General features: G+C 41.1%; 2 protein-coding genes across 2 annotated transcripts in view; one reads left to right on the top strand and one right to left on the bottom strand.

The window, feature by feature from the left end:
• The window catches only part of LOC309569498 (NACHT, LRR and PYD domains-containing protein 12-like), a 1417729-nt gene that overhangs the window by 693712 nt on the left and 701638 nt on the right, over positions 1-22379 (top strand). The window lies entirely within an intron of this gene.
• LOC309569499 (NACHT, LRR and PYD domains-containing protein 12-like) overlaps positions 1-22379 on the bottom strand; it is a 362685-nt gene that overhangs the window by 314673 nt on the left and 25633 nt on the right. The window lies entirely within an intron of this gene.

Here is a 22379-nt window from a genome sequence, read left to right as displayed (position 1 = left end):
TATGCCATTGGGGAGGTGCACCAAATTATATAGATACTGGGAGGAAATTATTAGTACTGTAAATTCTGTATTTGGGATAGAGTTCGGATTAGACCCAATGCCATGTATACTAGGCTATATGGATGGAGACACAATACCATTCACTGTACAGATTGCAGTGACTAGATGCTTATTTCAGGCTTGTAAGTTAATTGCACAGAGGTGATTGGCTCCTACACCACCAACATACAGAGAATTGGTAAAGGCGATGAATGATACGATAAGAAAATAAAAATATGTGTATACAATAGAGGATGTGTAAAAACGTTTGAGAGAATATGGGGCCCATGGATGGACACTACAGGGCTTCCCCCAAGGGATATTATATGTAGCAGATCATAAATTAGGAAGGAAAATATATAGTGTAAGATATTTTTTTCTCTTTTCTTTTGATAATTTACAAATTGTAGGTGGTACAGAAAATAAAATGCTTTATATATACAGTATTTATGAGTAAAAGTAAGAATTTATTGGATAAAGTGGTATAGGAAAAAAATTGTATTGCTGGATATTGTATTTGTATGATTGGCATTGTACGTATGGGGAAAATGGAAAAACCCTTTTCAATAAAGATTATTTGATTTACAAAAAATCTATGCAATGATCACATCCATCTAAGGCAGACCCACAAAAATATGCATTAAAAAGTTATCTAAACAGGCTCTTATTATAGGGTGTCCCAAAAGTGGCCATACATGAGGAAAATTGAAAAATTGTAGCTACATGTACCTTATAAAATATTCATCATAATTCTTTTCACAATATTAACAAAATAATTAATAAATAATAATTACAAATATTAAACATATACTGTAACATATTAAATTAGTTTGTTATTTTTTCCCATGTATGGAGACTCCCATGTATGGTCACCCTGTATAATAAACAGGCAAAAAATTTGGGGGAGCATACCCATGTATTTCCAAAGCTGCTGCAGCTATGAACCAAAAGACATGTATATTAAAAAAGAATAGCGCGCAAATGCAAAAGAAATTACTACCAAATCTGAAGAGAGTCCATAAATAAAAATGAGGGTTTGGTCCCACCAGCTTTGGAAATACATGGGTATGCTCCCCCAAATTTTTTGCCTGTTTATTATGTATTCGGTCTGACCAGACTATCGAGGTTGAGCAGCCCTCCCCACCCCCCACATACACCTGTACTCAATCAGTGTCCACCATCAAATGGATATAGGAGGAGTCCCCTGTAGTGCATTTGCACATTTTTCCCAGCAAGGAGTGTTGTCTCCAAGGGTTAGAAGGGCTGGATTCATCTCTTTTTCATGGATAGTGTAGGACCCACTGATAATGGGGTACTTTGACGCAGTAGTGGGCTTGAGCACGATATGGCCATATGGTGGGACCAAACCCCCATTTTTATTTATGGACTCTCTTCAGATTTGGTAGTAATTTCTTTTGCATTTGCGCGCTATTCTTTTTTAATACACCCTGTATAATAAAACATGTTACTTGTGATAGGTGTAGTGGATAAAAAACTGTTGGCACATGGAAACTGGAAATTGACATGTTACTCTGGTAAACAATACCATCAAACATGCTTTGATACACGGGACAAATAAAAAGTATAAACCATTAAAAATAAAATCATACCACAAAAAATAATTAAGGTCATATTTAGGGATGCACCAATATATCGGCCTTCGAAAATTAATCAGCTGAAAATAGGTTTATCTGTGTTTTGCCACTAGAAAATAAAATGTGCCTATAATGGCATGCTGCGTACTATTGACTTCAATGAAAAATGGCGTCCCGTTGACCTCAATGAAAAAAATTGCATCCCATTGACTTCAACGCAATAACACCCCCTACCGACTTCATTGCAAAAACGCCCCCTATTGAATGCAATGCAAAATCGTCCCCTATTGACTACAATCCAAAAATGCCCTGTATTGCCTGCAATGCAAAATCGTCCTCTATTGACTGCAATGCAAAATCGTCCTCTATTGACTGCAATGCAAAATCGTCCTCTATTGACTGCAATGCAAAATCGCCCAGTATTAACTACAATCATAAAACACCCGCTATTGACTGCAATGCAAAATCGCCCTCTATTGAGTGCCATGCAAAATCTAGTCCCATTGACTTCAATGCAAAAATGCCCTGTATTGCCTGCAATGCAAATTCCCGTCCTATTGACTTCAACGCAGAATCACGTCCCATTGACTTTCATGCAAAAATGCGAGCCACATTAACTGAATTAAAATATTTTAAAGAAATATTGCTAGAGATGAAGTAGGAAGCACCACATCCCTTTAATTAAAGTAACTACAATGAGGGGGGGGGCGAAGTGGGACTTTAACGGTGCAAAATGATGAAGAAAAATCTGAATTCTCAAAAATTGTACATTTTATTACACATAGAAGGTGAGGACAAGGCAATACATCAATATAAAATGATGAAATCAAGAAAATGCACTCGAAAATATCAACTCTACATGTTTCGCCATCTTCATAATAGCTTCTTCAGGAGTTTTCATAGATATTTCTCGAGAGTGAACATTTCTACATAACAGAAGAAAAAACATAAAAGACCTGGCATGTGTATGTACATAGGGCATATCTCAATGGTCCTAAAATTGGATGCCCAAATGATTTACATATTTGAAAAACAATAATACAAAGAAAAAGTACCTTAAAATAACCTGAACCCTTTCTTATGCCGGAGGTGGAGGCAACACAAGTGACGCCACCAAAGCGAGCACAGAGGGGGAGGGGAACCGAGACATCCACCCTCTTAAAGTTGACCCATAGAGAGGGTGACAGCCAAGCTAGGAATAATGGGTAGGAATAGTAAGAGACCAAAGCATGGAAATGAAATTCAACCAAAGATTGCTTATATATCCAATTATGTGAGACTAAATATCTGGTTGAAGGATTGCTAATATATTCACCTGTTTATGATGAATGTGCACTTGATTCACTGGGTACCCCAATGTCAAAACAAGGGGCAGGGAGGGAAAATAATGTTCCCTTAATATCCCCAAATGGGAGGTATCCCTTAAAGAAAAAATGAAGTTTGTTGATTAAATAACGATGACAAACGCAATATAAGTCTGTCAAGTTTAAGGGTATACATACTTACCCTAAGTTAGCAAACTGGGCACATAAATTGTCATGCAGTATTCATAAGTACACCGCCATTGTAATTGAACAGATTTTCCAAAAGTGCGCTCAAATGAAGGAGACTGCACGGGAGGAAAGAGAAAAGAGAGGCATAGAAGGGCATAGTCAGCATCTAATATATCAAAAATATGGAAAGAAGTAAGGTTCGAAAGATTTCATTTACCGCAAGTGGTCTCGAAGTTCATATGTCGTTCCCCGGTGGTCTAGTGTAATACTGACCGTGCTGCGCCGGCATTTATACACCCTCTCCACTCCCTCCGCGTCTGACGTCACCGAGGGAGTGAGAGCGAGGTACGCCCAGTGGTCCAATGGAGACCGAAGAGGAAGTGCGTCATTAAGACGCGACCGCATCACATGGTTCCGCCGGAACCGGAAGGTTGTAACGCTCCTGCATTTCTTATATGGTGTGGATTTTCAGCTGCAGAAATAGATCCATGTCAGTAGTCATGTAAGAGATATGCTGAGATACCATTCCCAACCTCAATGACTCATCATGTGTGGAAGGTCTTATTTCAGCCAGTAAATACACACAGTTAGCAAGCTGGTTCCTAGAATGACTTTATGTATGTGGTAACACAATGATGAAGGTTTGAGGGATAGGTTGAGTGGAGGTGATAGGTGATAGACACTTGAAGGTGAGACAGTAGCAGATGGATGCAGGAAGGTTTAGCAATGTTGTATGATAGCAGATGATAGAATAGCAGGTGGACATACAAAAGAGATCAACCCAGTGCAGAAAAGTAGCAGTAGTCTCAAGAGCTAGCAATCTAGTTTATGCAGATGTAATAAACAGTCTTTACTATGCAGAGCTAGATAGTGTAAGCTTAGTATAAGTTTATAGAGAATTCCCCTGCGGGGTACTTAGCACTATTAGCGATACAGCCGAAGGGTGGTTCAGGAGAGGCGGATGATCCAGTAGCGGGATAAAGGGATCAGTGCAGCGAGGTTCCGTCAGCGAAGTAAGCTTGCAAGCATGGAAGCTTCAAGCAAGGTTAGCATCCAGGTAAGGGTGTTTGAACGAACACATGTGAGTGAGAACCGACGCCTTAAATAGCCATCTAGTCCGGCGCTGAGTGATGATAGCTCCAGTCTTAAAGGTGTATGCGCACCTTTCCAAAAGTAAATGGTAGGGCGCATACACTTGTGGAAAGTGTAATTTAGGGTACCAAAGGTACCGGAACATTACAATACCCCCCCCCTTAAGGCCTGCTCCTGAAGGCCTCTGGAGCTGGTTTGTCTGGGTATCTCGCATGAAAATTGCGGATTAATCTAGGGGCATGTATGTCAGAGGTGTTTAGCCAGGTGTCGTCTTGGGGCCCATAGTTCTTCCATCTAACCAAGTACTGAAGTCTTCTTCTGTAGATACGAGAATCCAGAATCTCTTTTATCTCGTATTCTTCTCCACCTTCAACTTGTACAGGAGGGGGAGGTGGAATATTAGGCCTTATTCCTTGGTCCGGAACATGGGGTTTTAGTAGCGACACATGGAAAATGGGATGGATTTTTAGGTCCATTGGCAATGTAAGCTGCACTGCAGCTTTTCCAATAAGTTTCTTGATTGGGAAAGGTCCCAAGAACAGAGGTCCAAGCTTTTTGCTAGGGATCTTCAGTCTCAAGTTTTTTGTTGAGAGCCAAACGAGGTCCCCGATAGTATACTGTGGAGAAGGTCTTCTACGAAGATCATAGTACTTCTTTTGTTGACTGTGAGCGTGTGCAATGGTAGTATTTAGTAAACCCAGAGAATCCTTTATTTGGGAAAGATAGTCTGAGGCTACTGGGTTATTTGAAGGAAGGATGCGTGGAGGGAGAATAGAGGGATGGAACCCATAGTTCAAGTAGAACGGACTCTGCTTGGTTGTACTGTGAGTTGCGTTGTTGTAGGCAAATTCTGCCAGGGGGAGAAGATCCAACCAATCATCCTGTTGGTAAGAAGTGTAACAACGTAAATACTGCTCGATGCATTGGTTGACTCTTTCAGTCTGTCCGTTGGTCTGCGGATGGTAAGGAGAAGTGAGCTTCCGCTCAATCCGTAGTATGTGACATAGTTCTTGCCAGAATTTAGAAATAAATTGGGATCCACGGTCAGACAAAAGAGTTTTTGGGATACCATGTAATCTGAAGACATGTTTCATCAGGAGTTCTGCCGTTTGTTTGGACGAAGGTAGTCTGCGAATAGCAATGAAATGTGCCATCTTTGTCAGATGGTCCACAGACACCAAGATGGTATTAAATCCTTTGGAAGGAGGCAATTCTACGATGAAGTCCAATGACAGAACCTCCCATGGAGTTTGTGGTATTGGTAGACTGCATAGTAGACCGGATGGTCTCGTAGTGTCAATTTTTTACCTGGCACAGACATTGCATGAAGAGACGAATTTTTGTATAGATGTTTTCATGTCAGGCCACCAGAATTGCCGAGAAATCAAATTGAAAGTCTTTGTCATACCCATATGTCCTGCCATAGGCACATCATGCGATAATTCCAAGATCTTGGTGCGTAGGGTAGGTGGTATGTAAAGTTTGTCGTTGTAGTAGAGGAAGCCTTCTGCATCGGTAGTTAGTTGTGGTGGGGGTGAATCCAACCTTATACCATGCAGAACCTCTTCCTTCAAGGAACGGGCAACTCCAATAATGCGTTTGTGAGGTATTATAGGAACGGAAGGAATTTCAAAGTAATTTTCTTCAGTTAGTCGTGATAGTGCATCCGCCTTTTTGTTCTTATCTGCAGGTGTGTAGGTCACTAGGAAGTTAAACCTTAGAAAGAATAGTGACCATCGTACCTGTCGATGCGAGAGAGAGTTTTGCTAGTCTGAAGATATTGGAGGTTTTTATGGTCCGTGTATATAATTATTGGTAATTGGGTGCCTTCGAGTAAATGTCGCCAATTCTCCAGAGCCAATTTTATAGCAAGCAGTTCCTTCTCACCCACGGGGTAATTTATCTCGGGACTGCTCAGGGATTTAGAAAAAAAGGCGACTGGATGAAGTGGTGAAGTGGGGGTAGGTCGTTGGGAGAGTATTGCTCCTACTGCCAGGTTTGACGCATCTACCTCCAAAATGTATTGGAGGGATGGGTCTGGATGGCGTAATATGGGAGCGGAAGTAAACCTTGTCTTTAACAAGTGGAAAGCCTTATTTGGTTCTTCTGACCATTTAAATGGTATTTTTATGCTAGTGAGCTGTGTGAGGGGTCTCACAATAGCAGAAAAGTTTTTTATGAACTTCCTGTAGAAATTTGAAAATCCCAGGAATCGCTGTAGCGCCTTGCGTGTAGTTGGTGTAGGCCAATCCTGAATGCAGGATATTTTACTCATGTCCATCTCGATTCCTGTTTTGGATATGATGTAGCCTAGAAAGAGTACCTCGTCTTTATGAAACAAGCATTTCTTCAGCTTCACATAAAGATTATGTGCAAGCAATCTCGATAATACAAGTCTTACATGTCTTATGTGTTCAGACAGGGTCCGTGAATATATAAGTATATCGTCCAGATATACCACAACACAGACATCTAGTAAGTCTTTAAAAATATCGTTTATAAATCGTTGGAAAACTGCAGGGGCATTGCATAGGCCGAATGGCATCACAAGATATTCGAACAATCCGTATCTAGTTCTGAACGCAGTCTTCCACTCATGTCCATCACGGATTCGAATGAGATTGTATGCTCCTTTCAGGTCTAATTTTGAAAAATAGGTAGCTCCACGCACCTGCTCAATGAGCTCAGGGATAAGCGGTAGAGGATAGCGATCTTTTATTGTGATACCATTCAATTTCCTGTAGTCGATGATAGGTCTGAGACTTGAATCTTTATTGCGAACAAAAAAGAGTTCTGCTGCTGTGGAAGAAGTGGAAGGTCTAATAAAACCTTTTTCCAAGTTCTCATCCAAATAGGTTTTGAGATGGGCAAGTTCATCCTGTGAAAGAGGATAAACATGACCGAACGGCAATTTGCTATTTGGGAGTAGATCAATGCTACAATCATAGTCTCGATGAGGAGGTAATGCTTGAGCATTTTTCTCAAGAAAAACCTCAGAGAGATCCTGATAACATATTGGTGCAATCTCATCTGTCACCACAGACAGAATCTTCCCGGAAAACGGGAGGTTACACGTTTCCTCGCAATAACAAGATGGGAAGGTCAAGGACCGTTTCTTCCAATCTATGGTTGGTTGGTGTGTGTGCAACCAGGGAAGTCCCAACACAATGGGAAAGTGGGGTGATGGTATTAAATCGAAGGTAGAAGTCTCCCTATGAGACTCGTTAATAGTGACTAGAAGTGCTTGTGTCTGATCGGTGATCGGACCAGAGGATAACGGAACACCGGTAATAAGACTTACTGAGACAGGTTTGAGTTTAGAAATAATAGGAATTTTATTTAAAGCAGCAAAACATATATCCATATAATTTCCACAAGATCCTGTGTCAATCATGGCCTTAGTAGTAATCCTGTTCTGGTCCCACTGTAATGTCAACAAAACAGAAATGTAGGGGTTAGTGAATGAAGTTGTCAATCCTCCTAGGGAGAACACTCACCCTTCTTTTTGTTGACTAGGGGGCAGACGTTTATCTTGTGATCCGGGGATGCACAGTACAAGCAGAGATTTTCATTTCGTCTTTTGGCTTTTTCCATAGTTGATAGCGGTGGGCTTATGGTTCCTACCTCCATAGGAACGGCCAGACTCCGAGAGGAAACGGATAATGGCATTCCCATCTTTTCAGCCTTTCTTTCTCGTAGTCTTCTATCTATGGTAATACTGAGTTGTATTAATGCATCCAGGGTTTTTGGCAGATCCGCTCGGGCGAGCTCGTCCTTAACGGCTTCTGATAGGCCAAGCCTAAATTGGGTTTTCAGAGATGCATCATTCCATTCGGAATCAAGGGTCCATCTCTTGAACTCTGCGACAAAGTCTTCTACAGGCCTGCTTCCTTGTTTCAAGGATCTTAACTGAAGATCAGCAGTACTCTGCCTATTGGGGTCATCATATAGGCTAGTGAGCTCTGCCAGGAACAAGGCATAGGAGTTGAGAAGCTGGTCGTTTTTCTCAAAAAGAGAATCTGCCCAGACTCGCGGATCGCTTGATAGGTAAGAAATAATAGTACAAACCTTAATGTGATCAGTAAGGTAGGTACGAGGTTTTAGCAAAAAAAGTAACTCACATGCGTTTTTAAATTCGCGAAATTTTTTGCGATCGCCTGTAAATACCAAAGGGGGATTAATCTTGGGTTCAGGGGACTAAGCAGAGGTAAGTTGTGTCAGTCTAATTACCTGCTGCGACAGAGCCTGATTGTCTTCTTTTAATTCAGCAAGTGCGTGTATTAACGCAGATACTTGCTGTTTTAATTGTGTCACCTGAGTGGTTATTTCTGCTGAATCCATTTTTTGGGTTCGTTCAATCTGTAACGCTCCTGCGTTTCTTATATGGTGTGGATTTTCAGCTGCAGAAATAGATCCACGTCAGTAGTCATGTAAGAGATATGCTGAGATACCATTCCCAACCTCAATGACTCATCATGTGTGGAAGGTCTTATTTCAGCCAGTAAATACACACAATTAGCAAGCTGGTTCCTAGAATGACTTTATGTATGTGGTAACACAATGATGAAGGTTTGAGGGATAGGTTGAGTGGAGGTGATAGGTGATAGACACTTGAAGGTGAGACAGTAGCAGATGGATGCAGGAAGGTTTAGCAATGTTGTATGATAGCAGATGATAGAATAGCAGGTGGACATACAAAAGAGATCAACCCAGTGCAGAAAAGTAGCAGTAGTCTCAAGAGCTAGCAATCTAGTTTATGCAGATGTAATAAACAGTCTTTACTATGCAGAGCTAGATAGTGTAAGCTTAATATAAGTTTATAGAGAATTCCCCTGCGGGGTACTTAGCACTATTAGCGATACAGCCGAAGGGTGGTTCAGGAGAGGCGGATGATCCAGTAGCGGGATACAGGGATCAGCGCAGCGAGGTTCCGTCAGCCAAGTAAGCTTGCAAGCATGGAAGCTTCAAGCAAGGTTAGCATCCAAGTAAGGGTGTTTGAACGAACACATGTGAGTGAGAACCGACGCCTTAAATAGCCATCTAGTCCGGCGCTGAGTGATGACAGCTCCAGTCTTAAAGGTGTATGCGCACCTTTCCAAAAGTAAATGGTAGGGCGCATACACTTGTGGAAAGTGTAATTTAGGGTACCAAAGGTACCGGAACATTACAAAGGTCAGGGATAACAACATCCGGTCCGGACGTAATGTATGCAGAGGAGGTAACGGATCACAGTGGACAATCCGAAATGGATCCTAAATAGAACCAACAGCATTATAGGAAGGCAGGACTTAAACAAATACCCACAATGCCTATATAATGGGGAAAATCGAAGGACACAATAGGTCACAAAGAAAAAGATTAACCCAATTGATGAATAAATCGATGTTGTGATAAAAATGAGAACTAGAGAAAAAGACGTTTTGAGAGGCTCCATTAAAGAACACCTGGGAGTTTGAAAGCGGTGCTGCTACTAACCAGGCTGGACCAATTTACCTGGAAAATAAATAAATGTAGGGCACCGCGGGTGCCCATATGGGCAACAAGAACAGAGGCTGGAAACTAGGCTCGGATCCAATGTCCCCCAATACGCTCACCTGAGGGTCTGCCACTCCTAGTCACATCCACCTGACGGCAGGGGTCAGGAATAATACCCAATGGACAAACCACAAAATATCTTGTTCTTTAAGGGGTAGATATACTACATCTGAAAAATAAACATATGATTGCTGTGAAGCCATTTTAACAAGGTGTGTACATATGCCAATATATCAAAGGCATCAAAACGAGAAGGACTTTGTAGCAAAGGTTCAAAATCCAAAGTGCTGGCCAGCACCAGAGATACTGTGCTAGACCCGCAATAAATACAATAAGTATAAGTAAAGATACCTCATAGAATAAAACAAAAATGTATATATAACAAGAACGAGCTAAGCTTAATTAACACAATGAATACACATTTTTCTCCAGCAATATAGGGGTCGTGGGAAATGTAATCCCTAATCGTAAATTTTAAAGAAATATTGCTAGAGATGAAGTAGGAAGCACCACATCCCTTTAATTAAAGTAACTACAATGAGGGGGGGCGAAGTGGGACTTTAACGGTGCAAAATGATGAAGAAAAATCTGAATTCTCAAAAATTGTACATTTTATTACACATAGAAGGTGAGGACAAGGCAATACATCAAAATAAAATGATAAAATCAAGAAAATGCACTCGAAAATATCAACTCTACATGTTTCGCCATCTTCATAATAGCTTCTTCAGGAGTTTTCATAGATATTTCTCGAGAGTGAACATTTCTACATAACAGAAGAAAAAACATAAAAGACATGGCATGTGTATGTACATAGGGCATATCTCAATGGTCCTAAAATTGGATGCCCAAATGATTTACATATTTGAAAAACAATAATACAAAGAAAAAGTACCTTAAAATAACCTGAACCCTTTCTTATGCCGGAGGTGGAGGCAACACAAGTGACGCCACCAAAGCGAGCACAGAGGGGGAGGGGAACCGAGACATCCAACCTCTTAAAGTTGACCCATAGAGAGGGTGACAGCCAAGCTAGGAATAATGGGTAGGAATAGTAAGAGACCAAAGCATGGAAATGCAAATCGACTAAAGATTGCTTATATATCCAATTATGTGAGACTAAATATCTGGTTGAAGGATTGCTAATATATTCACCTGTTTATGATGAATGTGCACTTGATTCACTGGGTACCCCAATGTCAAAACAAGGGGCAGGGAGGGAAAATAATGTTCCCTTAATATCCCCAAATGGGAGGTATCCCTTTCCATGCCATGTCTTTTATGTTTTTTCTTCTGTTATGTAGAAATGTTTACTCTCGAGAAATATCTATGAAAACTCCTGAAGAAGCTATTATGAAGATGGCGAAACATGTAGAGTTGATATTTTCGAGTGCATTTTCTTGATTTTATCATTTTATATTACATTTGGAAGGATTGGGAAACAGAGATTTCGGGCACAAGAGTTTTGTTAAAAAGATTACTTTTATTCAACACAAACCTAGATATTTTAAAATCATAGAAAAATACAGGCAAATAATTGTGTATTAAGGACACAATGAGACCACACAACAATGGTCTATGTTGTACAATATCTCAGTGCATAGAACTTATAAAAGTTGATTTACATACAGTTCAAAGTACAAGATCATTAGTAGTCATATAATCCTTGGAAACGTATTGCTTGATATCAGAAGAACCGCCGACGGACACCCAAACAATATGGTGCCGGTCAGCGGGGTCGACTGAAAGTATAAGTTAACATTCACCATGTAATATATGACCTTTGCTCGACATGTTTCGCTTTCTTAGACAAAAAAGCTTCATCTGGAGCATATCATTTCTTTAGTCTGTGTGAGAAATAACAGTATTTAGATAGATTACATATATATGTTACCTTATTTTCAGTATGTTAAAATTACAATTGCATATCATTTATCTTTCCTTTTAATTACATATAATCGTCTTACACCTCTCAGATAAGTCCTTCTATTTTTGCAATATCAACACAATATAACATTGGGTCTTAAGTTGCATTCAGACACTAGAGGAGTTTAGGGGAAAGAACGGAGGCTACCAATAGTGAGTATATGTGGGGATCCATGCTGTAGTTATAGTATAAGCATATATATCCTATTTATATACCTGGTAAATGGACAGAAAAATGTATACATACCTGTACATATAGTAATCAGGCACATATCTCAATTTCCATAGAGAATTCTTTAACGAGGAGGACTGTGCGTTTTGGGAAGCTCAAAAAAGGCAATGTATAGTGACATAGTAGTGAGGGTAGTCACTCCATGTCTCATATCTGGGTGGATGAGAGCAGAAAAACAATGTTTCTAAGAGTAGTAAGCGTTTTTATTCTAAGATATCATTTTAAGGGAAAGCCCATAGGAATGCCAAACCATAAGCTCAAGTGTTTTAAAATGGTAAAGTCAGTATGCCTCATGCTTGTTATAAGAGTGTGTAAGTACCTATAGAGCCCATAGACCATCTGCCCTAAAAGGGGGGGGCAACAGAAAAGCCACATAGTCATTCTGGACCGTAAGAGTAGACAGGTGCCATGCGTTTATAAACGATTATACACCAACATACGGAGTTTACCCATTCGTGTATGGGCTACCCCTATAGTAAAATATATATCATATATATTGATTTGCTTCCACACACATATGTGAATATCTGTGTGTAATCAATTTAGTATCCGACCCACCCTCCTCTATAATAGTAGGGGGGTGACCAGGGTTATATATAGATAAGTAGTTGCTACATAAGGTCCAAGATGAGTACATGCAAAGCGTACTTAGAATAAACATAGGTGATAAACATAGTGGTAAATATATAGAGTGTCACCCAAAATGATAGATCCCTATGCAGTACGAAAGTTCCAAACATACACAGACATCTTAGCAATGCTCACCAAACTTAGGAAGGACCAGAGCTTAAATGTAGGGAGCGTGTCTCCTCTGCTTGTATGTCGGCTGTTAAGCACAGTAAGATTAAGGTGAATTCCCGGATATCACAAAAGTGTAATGCTACAGTATTAGTACTGGCCATATACAGCTTACCCCTTGTCACGCTGTTCCCAGCTTCCGCACAGTCCTCACCGGATGGGGAACCTCCACCATACCAGGGCTTGTAAATGGCGCCCTTAAGTAGCATGGATCCCGGGCGGTTCGTCAATCGGACGTCACCGCCCCGGCCACTCCCACCGGACATCGCACGAGAGTCAACGCGGGGACACCCCGGCGAGGCTCTCGGCTTAGTCACAGGTGTGTGCAGACTATACCGAGGCAGGAAGTGCCTCCGTAGTCCGCTCAGGTGCCGCAGGAAGTTCCGCCCGGAAGGGGCGGGACTGACCTGCGGCCTATCTGGCCGCACATATCTCACTGATGAGGCCGACCTCCATGCTTACCCACACTGCCCCCACAGGATCGGTCCGCAATTACATGAGAATTCTAATTGCCTGAAATGAAAAAACAACACAACAAAGACAGAAATTATATATTTAAAAAATACAGATATAAAAGTATATTTCACTAAGGTACAAAGATGTTCCTGGTGAAACCAGGAGATATATATCGGTAACATATTTGTTTATCAAAAATTATTATATAACCATGTTTATTTTTTGACATTAACCACTAGTAAGGGCGTTCAATAGTGACAGCCCTAATGAAAGGACAGGGGCTGAACTGCCCCCTACTAGAAACACTTCCATACTTCAAACCCCAAAAGAAAGTTGCATATTTTGACTTATTATAAATCCTCAAGATCATAATATTGATGAGATAGGGATTATAGCACAAAAAACTGTTTGTTATACATAAGAAAGGAAGAGGGATATATGTGCCATAAGACCTATTTAATGTGAAGAGGTATCAGGATAATTGAATATATGTAGATACGGGGGAGGATGACCACGCCAAAACCAAGCCGACACCCTGACCCATATATCCCACAAGGGGCCATTATCGTAACCCGAGTATACTACTCGAGGTCAATTAGGTCTGTTGGCATTAGGTAAGCAAAGAAACCTTCACAGAAAGGGTTTATACGACTGTGTTTCGTTTAACCCAGGTCTATAAGTGGCATTGAGACGCTCTATCCAGAGAGTCTCTCTCTGGAGAATTTTTTTGTCCCAATTGCCACCCCGAGGATCTTGAGGAATAACCTCAAGCACATAAAATCTTGCCTTTTTGGGATTGAACCTGTGGTAAAAGTGTAATGCTACAGTATTAGTACTGGCCATATACAGCTTACCCCTTGTCACGCTGTTCCCAGCTTCCGCACAGTCCTCACCGGATGGGGAACCTCCACCATACCAGGGCTTGTAAATGGCGCCCTTAAGTAGCATGGATCCCGGGCGGTTCGTCAATCGGACGTCACCGCCCCGGCCACTCCCACCGGACATCGCACGAGAGTCAACGCGGGGACACCCCGGCGAGGCTCTCGGCTTAGTCACAGGTGTGTGCAGACTATACCGAGGCAGGAAGTGCCTCCGTAGTCCGCTCAGGTGCCGCAGGAAGTTCCGCCCGGAAGGGGCGGGACTGACCTGCGGCCTATCTGGCCGCACATATCTCACTGATGAGGCCGACCTCCATGCTTACCCACACTGCCCCCACAGGATCGGTCCGCAATTACATGAGAATTCTAATTGCCTGAAATGAAAAAACAACACAACAAAGACAGAAATTATATATTTAAAAAATACAGATATAAAAGTATATTTCACTAAGGTACAAAGATGTTCCTGGTGAAACCAGGAGATATATATCGGTAACATATTTGTTTATCAAAAATTATTATATAACCATGTTTATTTTTTGACATTAACCACTAGTAAGGGCGTTCAATAGTGACAGCGATATATGTGCCATAAGACCTATTTAATGTGAAGAGGTATCAGGATAATTGAATATATGTAGATACGGGGGAGGATGACCACGCCAAAACCAAGCCGACACCCTGACCCATATATCCCACAAGGGGCCATTATCGTAACCCGAGTATACTACTCGAGGTCAATTAGGTCTGTTGGCATTAGGTAAGCAAAGAAACCTTCACAGAAAGGGTTTATACGACTGTTTCGTTTAACCCAGGTCTATAAGTGGCATTGAGACGCTCTATCCAGAGAGTCTCTCTCTGGAGAATTTTTTTGTCCCAATTGCCACCCCGAGGATCTTGAGGAATAACCTCAAGCACATAAAATCTTGCCTTTTTGGGATTGAACCTGTGGTATAGGTCAAGGTGTCTGCTCACGGGCGTGATCATCCTTCCCCCTGCTGATACGTACACATGGTCATTTATCCTTTGGCGGAGCTCTCTTATAGTTTTACCTATATAGAACATGCCGCAGGTACAATGCATCATGTATACCACTCCACGTGTGCTACAGTCGGCTCGAAATTTTGGAGCAAATATCTCCCCATTAGGTAAAGTGTATTCAGTATTCTCCTCTATCCAAGGACATAAAGCGCATTTGCGACATTTATAAGTACCTCTACCTGTTGTTACTTTATTTCTAATGGGTTGATAGTGGCTTGTTGTTAGTTGATCTCTTAAAGATCTTGTTCTCCTGAAAACAATTTGGGGATGTTTGCCCACGTATTTGTTTATAACCGGATCATCACGAAGAAGATGCCAGTTCCGTTCAAGAATATCTCTCAATACTTTTTCATGAGCGGAGTATTTGGTTATTAGTTTAACTGTTGATTGCGTGTTTGGAGGTTTGGCTCTAAAGATGAGGCTGTTTCTATTTTGAGAAAACGCTTTGTTGAAAGCTGTTCTCAACAAACGCTTACTGTATCCACGAGCCATTAGGCGTTCTCGTAAAAGGTTAGCCTGTATTTTGAAATCGTTATCAGATGTGCAATTACACCGTAGGCGTATGTATTGGGCGTATGGAATACTACGTATAAGCGCCCCTGGGTGGGCGCTAGACGCATGTAATATTACATTCCCTGACGTCTCCTTTCTGTATAGGTTAGTCGTCAGGTGTCCATCCACATGTTTGAGTACCGTTAGGTCAAGGAAATTAACACTCGAGTTACTGATGGTAGATGTTAACTTCAAGTTGAAGTCGTTTATATTTAGTTGGGCAATAAACTCATCTAGCATTGATTTTGAACCTGTCCAGACAGCAAAAATGTCGTCTATATAACAAAACCAGATTGCCACAGATGAAAAAAAGTGGGATAAATTTTCATCTGATGTGATTTGTCGCTCCCACCCCCCCAGGTACAGGTTGGCGTAGGCCGGGGCACAACAAGTGCCCATGGCCACGCCCTGCACCTGGAGGTAGTGGGACCCGTTGAAAGTAAACCAGTTGTGTTTCAAAATGAACAATAAAAGTTCCAAAATAAAATCACAAAATGGCCAAGTGTGATGGTCTTGCTCATATAAGAACGTGCGTATCATCCCGACGCCCTGCTCGTGAGGGATACTGGAGTATAATGCCTCCACATCCAAAGTCACGAGCAGGGCGTCGGGAGGAACCACCATATCTTCAATCATTTTTAAAAACTCGAGTGTGTCCTTGACGTATGACGGTAACCGCACTACGTGTGGTAGTAAATAATAATCGATCAAACGACTCGCATTTTCAGTTAGACTTCCAATGCCCGATACAATAGGCCTACCGGGTGGAGAAGTTAAATTTTTATGGGTTTTTGGGAGTGAATAGAATGTCGCCTGTCTCGGAAATTTGTTGTTAAGAAAATTATAACAGTCTTTATCTATAAGAGCCAATTGATATGCACGTCCGATTATATCCAAATACTCTGCTTTAAATTCTGTAGTAACCGATGGGGATATCTTTTTGTACCATGTACGATTTGAGAGGATATTAAGGCACATTTTTTCGTATCCCTCTCGAGTCATCAATACTAGGTTACCACCCTTATCTGAGGGTTTGATAACCAAGTCTGTATGGTTTCTTAGTTTGTTAAGCATCTGTAGTTGTTGTTTAGAAAGATTATTTTGTGTTGATTTTAGCTCACAATTTTTAATCTCACCTACCACTGTAGTCAGAAAAGCCAAAAGGTTAGGGTTTGTAGTCAAGTCAGGGAAATTATTGGATTTTGGTTTGAAGGGGACCTGTCTTGGATTTACTGTCTTTGTTTGTATAGGTTGATCGGGGGACTGGGAATCCGGAAGACTGCCTTCCTCCAATAGTAAGATTAAATCCCGTAGAACACGGAATTCTTGCATTGTATAATGTTTTATTTTTTCTGAAATTTCTTTATCTTGTGTGTTACGTTGTCTTTCTGGGTCATAGATATGTTTATACGTCAAATTCCTTATGAACATATAGACGTCCTTTATGGTCTCATATCTATCCATAGGAGTAGATGGGCAGAACGTGAGGCCAAGTTCAAGGACCTCTTGTTCTTGGGGGGAGAAGTGATAAGGGGTTAAGTTAATGATCGATAATTTTAGGTGGGAAGGCTTAGTGATGTGCTCAGGGGAAAATTTGAGGCCTGGGCCTGTGAAGCTGCGAAGTGGCCATCAATAGTGGTTTGTCTAAGAGAGGCAGTGCTGGGTATATTTAAAGGTAGTGTGTTAGAAAAAACAGGTGCCGCAGCACCTAGTGAATGTGTTTGAAAATTAGATGTGAGATCCTGCGTGGATGGATTACTTGAATTAGTGTTAGTGGATAAGGGTTGCAACATTTGTATCGCTTGGAGAGCCAGGGGTCCCAAATAAGGGTCCTGTGCTTCCAAACCATCTTGTGTGAGTGCCTCGACAGATCGAACAGTCTGTCCAATTTGAGTCCCCCCAGTTCCTAATGGAGTGGTATACATGATGCATTGTACCTGCGGCATGTTCTATATAGGTAAAACTATAAGAGAGCTCCGCCAAAGGATAAATGACCATGTGTACGTATCAGCAGGGGGAAGGATGATCACGCCCGTGAGCAGACACCTTGACCTATACCACAGGTTCAATCCCAAAAAGGCAAGATTTTATGTGCTTGAGGTTATTCCTCAAGATCCTCGGGGTGGCAATTGGGACAAAAAAATTCTCCAGAGAGAGACTCTCTGGATAGAGCGTCTCAATGCCACTTATAGACCTGGGTTAAACGAAACACAGTCGTATAAACCCTTTCTGTGAAGGTTTCTTTGCTTACCTAATGCCAACAGACCTAATTGACCTCGAGTAGTATACTCGGGTTACGATAATGGCCCCTTGTGGGATATATGGGTCAGGGTGTCGGCTTGGTTTTGGCGTGGTCATCCTCCCCCGTATCTACATATATTCAATTATCCTGATACCTCTTCACATTAAATAGGTCTTATGGCACATATATCCCTCTTCCTTTCTTATGTATAACAAACAGTTTTTTGTGCTATAATCCCTATCTCATCAATATTATGATCTTGAGGATTTATAATAAGTCAAAATATGCAACTTTCTTTTGGGGTTTGAAGTATGGAAGTGTTTCTAGTAGGGGGCAGTTCAGCCCCTGTCCTTTCATTAGGGCTGTCACTATTGAACGCCCTTACTAGTGGTTAATGTCAAAAAATAAACATGGTTATATAATAATTTTTGATAAACAAATATGTTACCGATATATATCTCCTGGTTTCACCAGGAACATCTTTGTACCTTAGTGAAATATGCTTTTATATCTGTATTTTTTAAATATATAATTTCTGTCTTTGTTGTGTTGTTTTTTCATTTCAGGCAATTAGAATTCTCATGTAATTGCGGACCGATCCTGTGGGGGCAGTGTGGGTAAGCATGGAGGTCGGCCTCATCAGTGAGATATGTGCGGCCAGATAGGCCGCAGGTCAGTCCCGCCCCTTCCGGGCGGAACTTCCTGCGGCACCTGAGCGGACTACGGAGGCACTTCCTGCCTCGGTATAGTCTGCACACACCTGTGACTAAGCCGAGAGCCTCGCCGGGGTGTCCCCGCGTTGACTCTCGTGCGATGTCCGGTGGGAGTGGCCGGGGCGGTGACGTCCGATTGACGAACCGCCCGGGATCCATGCTACTTAAGGGCGCCATTTACAAGCCCTGGTATGGTGGAGGTTCCCCATCCGGTGAGGACTGTGCGGAAGCTGGGAACAGCGTGACAAGGGGTAAGCTGTATATGGCCAGTACTAATACTGTAGCATTACACTTTTGTGATATCCGGGAATTCACCTTAATCTTACTGTGCTTAACAGCCGACATACAAGCAGAGGAGACACGCTCCCTACATTTAAGCTCTGGTCCTTCCTAAGTTTGGTGAGCATTGCTAAGATGTCTGTGTATGTTTGGAACTTTCGTACTGCATAGGGATCTATCATTTTGGGTGACACTCTATATATTTACCACTATGTTTATCACCTATGTTTATTCTAAGTACGCTTTGCATGTACTCATCTTGGACCTTATGTAGCAACTACTTATCTATATATAACCCTGGTCACCCCCCTACTATTATAGAGGAGGGTGGGTCGGATACTAAATTGATTACACACAGATATTCACATATGTGTGTGGAAGCAAATCAATATATATGATATATATTTTACTATAGGGGTAGCCCATACACGAATGGGTAAACTCCGTATGTTGGTGTATAATCGTTTATAAACGCATGGCACCTGTCTACTCTTACGGTCCAGAATGACTATGTGGCTTTTCTGTTGCCCCCCCCTTTTAGGGCAGATGGTCTATGGGCTCTATAGGTACTTACACACTTTTATAACAAGCATGAGGCATACTGACTTTACCATTTTAAAACACTTGAGCTTATGGTTTAGCATTCCTATGGGCTTTCCCTTAAAATGATATCTTAGAATAAAAACGCTTACTACTCTTAGAAACATTGTTTTTCTGCTCTCATCCACCCAGATATGAGACATGGAGTGACTACCCTCACTACTATGTCACTATACATTGCCTTTTTTGAGCTTCCCAAAACGCACAGTCCTCCTCGTTAAAGAATTCTCTATGGAAATTGAGATATGTGCCTGACTACTATATGTACAGGTATGTATACATTTTTCTGTCCATTTACCAGGTATATAAATAGGATATATATGCTTATACTATAACTACAGCATGGATCCCCACATATACTCACTATTGGTAGCCTCCGTTCTTTCCCCTAAACTCCTCTAGTGTCTGAATGCAACTTAAGACCCAATGTTATATTGTGTTGATATTGCAAAAATAGAAGGACTTATCTGAGAGGTGTAAGACGATTATATGTAATTAAAAGGAAAGATAAATGATATGCAATTGTAATTTTAACATACTGAAAATAAGGTAACATATATATGTAATCTATCTAAATACTGTTATTTCTCACACAGACTAAAGAAATGATATGCTCCAGATGAAGCTTTTTTGTCTAAGAAAGCGAAACATGTCGAGCAAAGGTCATATATTACATGGTGAATGTTAACTTATACTTTCAGTCGACCCCGCTGACCGGCACCATATTGTTTGGGTGTCCGTCGGCGGTTCTTCTGATATCAAGCAATACGTTTCCAAGGATTATATGACTACTAATGATCTTGTACTTTGAACTGTATGTAAATCAACTTTTATAAGTTCTATGCACTGAGATATTGTACAACATAGACCATTGTTGTGTGGTCTCATTGTGTCCTTAATACACAATTATTTGCCTGTATTTTTCTATGATTTTAAAATATCTAGGTTTGTGTTGAATAAAAGTAATCTTTTTAACAAAACTCTTGTGCCCGAAATCTCTGTTTCCCAATCCTTCCAAATGTAATTGATCAATTGAGGATAGGGGCACACCCTAAATTGGATACGTCATGGCCAAGATGGCTGCTATCTGTGGACACATGACTTGTAAAACAATTCTATCATTTTATATTGATGTATTGCCTTGTCCTCACCTTCTATGTGTAATAAAATGTACAATTTTTGAGAATTCAGATTTTTCTTCATCATTTTGCACCGTTAAAGTCCCACTTCGCCCCCCCTCATTGTAGTTACTTTAATTAAAGGGATGTGGTGCTTCCTACTTCATCTCTAGCAATATTTCTTTAAAATTTACGATTAGGGATTACATTTCCCACGACCCCTATATTGCTGGAGAAAAATGTGTATTCATTGTGTTAATTAAGCTTAGCTTGTTCTTGTTATATATACATTTTTGTTTTATTCTATGAGGTATCTTTACTTATACTTATTGTATTTATTGCGGGTCTAGCACAGTATCTCTGGTGCTGGCCAGCACTTTGGATTTTGAACCTTTGCTACAAAGTCCTTCTCGTTTTGATGCCTTTGATATATTGGCATATGTACACACCTTGTTAAAATGGCTTCACAGCAATCATATGTTTATTTTCCAGATGTAGTATATCTACCCCTAAAGAACAAGATATTTTGTGGTTTGTCCATTGGGTATTATTCCTGACCCCTGCCATCAGGTGGATGTGACTAGGAGTGGCAGACCCTCAGGTGAGTGTATTGGGGGACATTGGATCCGAGCCTAGTTTCCAGCCTCTGTTCTTGTTGCCCATATGGGCACCCGCGGTGCCCTACATTTATTTATTTTCCAGGTAAATTGGTCCAGCCTGGTTAGTAGCAGCACCGCTTTCAAACTCCCAGGTGTTCTTTAATGGAGCCTCTCAAAACGTCTTTTTCTCTAGTTCTCATTTTTATCACAACATCGATTTATTCATCAATTGGGTTAATCTTTTTCTTTGTGACCTATTGTGTCCTTAGATTTTCCCCATTATATAGGCATTGTGGGTATTTGTTTAAGTCCTGCCTTCCTATAATGCTGTTGGTTCTATTTAGGATCCATTTCGGATTGTCCACTGTGATCCGTTACCTCCTCTGCATACATTACGTCCGGACCGGATGTTGTTATCCCTGACCTTCCGGTTCCGGCGGAACCATGTGATGCGGTCGCGTCTTAATGACGCACTTCCTCTTCGGTCTCCATTGGACCACTGGGCGTACCTCGCTCTCACTCCCTCGGTGACGTCAGACGCCGAGGGAGTGGAGAGGGTGTATAAATGCCGGCGCAGCACGGTCAGTATTACACTAGACCACCGGGGAACGACATATGAACTTCGAGACCACTTGCGGTAAATGAAATCTTTCGAACCTTACTTCTTTCCATATTTTTGATATATTAGATGCTGACTATGCCCTTCTATGCCTCTCTTTTCTCTTTCCTCCCGTGCAGTCTCCTTCATTTGAGCGCACTTTTGGAAAATCTGTTCAATTACAATGGCGGTGTACTTATGAATACTGCATGACAATTTATGTGCCCAGTTTGCTAACTTAGGGTAAGTATGTATACCCTTAAACTTGACAGACTTATATTGCGTTTGTCATCATTATTTAATCAACAAACTTCATTTTTTCTTTAAGGGATACCTCCCATTTGGGGATATTAAGGGAACATTATTTTCCCTCCCTGCCCCTTGTTTTGACATTGGGGTACCCAGTGAATCAAGTGCACATTCATCATAAACAGGTGAATATAGTAGCAATCCTTCAACCAGATATTTAGTCTCACATAATTGGATATATAAGCAATCTTTGGTTGAATTTCATTTCCATGCTTTGGTCTCTTACTATTCCTACCCATTATTCCTAGCTTGGCTGTCACCCTCTCTATGGGTCAACTTTAAGA

This window comes from Pelophylax lessonae (genome assembly GCF_965119305.1).
Source record: "Pelophylax lessonae genome assembly, chromosome: 13".
NCBI classification, from domain to species: Eukaryota; Metazoa; Chordata; class Amphibia; order Anura; family Ranidae; genus Pelophylax; species Pelophylax lessonae.
Note: the sequence above shows the minus strand (reverse complement) of the source record. Positions and strands in the feature narration are given on the sequence as shown.